We start from the raw sequence: 3,198 nt of genomic DNA on the forward strand, positions 1-3,198 counted from the left end.
CTCATTGCTTCTGTACAGCATTGTGGGCTATCGCCCCACCCCTTTTAAAGACAGTCGCTGCCTGGCCCTGCCAACCCTCTGCAGTGTGTGCCTCCGGTTCCTCCTCATGGCAGACGCACTTATAAATAGACATGAGGGTGGTGTGGCTATGAGGCCAGCGTGTGGCATGAGGGCAGCTGAAGGCTGCACAGGGACACTTTGGTGTGCGCTGTGGACACTGGGTCGTGCGGGGGGGTTGGGCAGCATGTAACCCAGGAGAAGTGGCAGCGGAGTGTCATGCAGGCAGTGATTGTACTTTGTTGGAGGTAGTGTGGTGCTTAGCTAAGGTATGCCTTGCTAATGAGGGTTTTTCAGAAGTAAAAATTGTTGGGGGGGGGCACTCTTGCCGCTATTGTGGCTTAATAGTGGGACCTGGGAACTTGAGATGCAGCCCAACATGTAGCCCCTCACCTGCCCTATCCGTTTCTGTGTCGTTCCAATCACTTTCTTGAATTTTCCAGATTTTCACAAATGAAAACCTTAGCGAGCATCGCAGGAAGTTCGACTCGAGCAACGAGCACCCGAGCATTTTGGTGCTCGCTCATCTCTATTAACGAGCGGTTACCTTAAAGACCGTTTTCACTTGTGATGCCACCGCTCCGTCCTCTGCGGTGAATCCTTAAATTGTAATAAAGTAGTCCACACACAGGAATAACTTTCTGGACAAATGGGGAACAGCCGTTAATGTCCATTTACTTAACTTCTTGCAACCATCAGTAATGAAATAAACAGTTCATAAACTATTGCAGAATATCAGCAGTGGAGGCTCTCGGGGCATATACGCAACTCACAGTCCCAGTTATCTGTGCGCTGTCCTTTTCCCATTACAGCCCAATAAAGTAGAAACAGGCAGCAGATTTTAGGTGCAAAGAAACTTTATGCATCCATAGGAATGCCAGATGAACACCACATCATCACAAAAGATGGCAACGTTTCGACCACGTTATTAGGTCTTTGTCAAGCTTGTCTAAGCACATGCTTGCAGTATACTTCTTGAAGAAAAATCCCCCCCCATATTGGTTGTGGTGAGTGCTGCTGTTCTCTATTGTATTTTCTTTTCCCATTACAAACTCTCTCAACACTGGCCAACTCACACTTGTTCCTATTCCTCATTGTCAAGCGGCTGCATTAGAAGTACCAGAGGCTCCTGCGTTCCATCGGCCCAGGGTGAGCTTCAGACAATCGCTCTGTTTCTTCCATTCCTCCACACACAGACTGATAAGGTAGTGTCTGTGAGTGGGTAGACTCTCATATAGAACCCCCAATGTGTATATATATATATATATATATATATATATATATATATATATATATATATATATATATATATATATACATACATTGGGGGTTCTTTATGAGAGTCTACCCACTCACAGTGTGTGTGTGTGTGTGTGTTCATAGTCACATGACATACAACAAGATACATTTCTCAGACATGACCCAAACATTAACTCATTCAGTGCTGCAAATGTGCAATACACATCAAATGCACACTGCATGTAAGACACTGACAATACAGTTGCACGAGACAAACATTTAACATTTTGGAGGGGCCCTGCTAACTCTGGGCCACTACACAAACAATACCCGACACTCATCCCAGTGATGCTGGCTCCTATGCTGTTATGATCGGCATCACTCACAGCTCTGCCAGAATTGAGGCTGAGTGGATGGGCAGCGTTCTTCCCCCGCCCTCCTCCATTCACAGTAAGCAGACAGTTGTTCAAAAGTCAATGACTGCTGTCTACATTACATTGCATGTTATTCAGTTAACAGTAAACTTCGGTGGTTATGGCCATACCACTTTTCATACACATTGTCATGCATTAATGCTTTTCAAAGAAAGTGACATCTTAGGTAGCTTGAGTACACCGGGATGGGTAAGCTCTGAGTAGTAACCAGAGGAGAAGTAAGTGATAAGGTTTAGACTTGCACCCTCCATGACTGAGCAGATGGTTCTTCAAATGATTTTGGGGTACAGCACTGAGACTGACCAACTCTGGACCCAAACTCTGTTTTGAAGAAGAGCCTGGTTGGCTTGTTCTAAGCAAGGGGGACTATAGTGGCCCAGAGTTAATGGGGCCCCTCTATAAGTATGAATGTATTTGCCTTATGAACACGTGTTGTCAGTGTCTATGCTGCATGAATTTGATATGTATTACACCTCTGCAGCACTGAATGGATTACTGTCTGGGCTATGTCTAAAAAATGTATCTTTTTGTGTGTCACGTGATTGTCCTATATATATGTGATTGCACGGTGTATGCAAGGGTCTTCTTGAGAGAGTCTAGGAGAGCTTGGTTCTTGGGTCTTTTGTTCTTGACCTGAGTAGGAGAGACTGTGCCTTGTTGTGTGGAGCCTCAGGATGGAAGAGGCTGAGCGATTGCCTTGTGGGTGCCCTGGGCCCAATTCACCTTCTTGCTAATGACCTGGAGGACTGAGAGAGTGGAAGTAGCTGCCATGCAGCATTGAGTGCCCATCTTCAAATTTGAGTGTTGACCGGTAGAGAGCTGGAGAGAGGGAAGGAGAGTGGCCCAGGAACAGAACCCCAAATATAACTTCGACTGTGGATTCCTCTGTCATCCTGTGAGTCATCCCTGTCACACCACTTTGTGTTCTGCACCATTTTCCTGCTAGGGTGTGTATACTACTGTTGGACTGTAAATAATTTCTTCAAGTAAACGAGCACTGCCGACCTTTCTCAGCTTTGCTTTGAAACATTTACCTGTGTGTGTAAACGACTTATTTCAATGTCTCAATGTCAGAGGACAGAATGGTGGTGTCATGAGTGACAAGGACTTTAAGGTAAACAACGTATTGGGTTACCCCATGAAATTCCCCCAGCAGTAACTTGGCCAGGTCCCGTGCTAGCCCCAGGGGAGGAGATGGTAGAGCCTGTGACAAGGCCTCAATCTACACTGCTAGCTCCTCAGCTGTGGGCCTGCTCCTCGCATGCTGCAATATGATAACAATAAACAATGGCTGAGTATTGCTACTAATACTCTGCCAAAGTTCTAGTCCAGAGGTATGATTGGGGTAGAGAAGCATGTTTAGATGGGAGTACTGGGTGAAGGGGTGTTGGCAGATTTTTAATTCAATCAATGTACAAGTCTATCAATGTATGATTTGATGCTTTCCAACCCCAGGAAAGCCCAGCTG

Source organism: Eleutherodactylus coqui, chromosome 4 (assembly GCF_035609145.1).
Source record: "Eleutherodactylus coqui strain aEleCoq1 chromosome 4, aEleCoq1.hap1, whole genome shotgun sequence".
In the NCBI taxonomy this organism is placed as follows: Eukaryota; Metazoa; Chordata; class Amphibia; order Anura; family Eleutherodactylidae; genus Eleutherodactylus; species Eleutherodactylus coqui.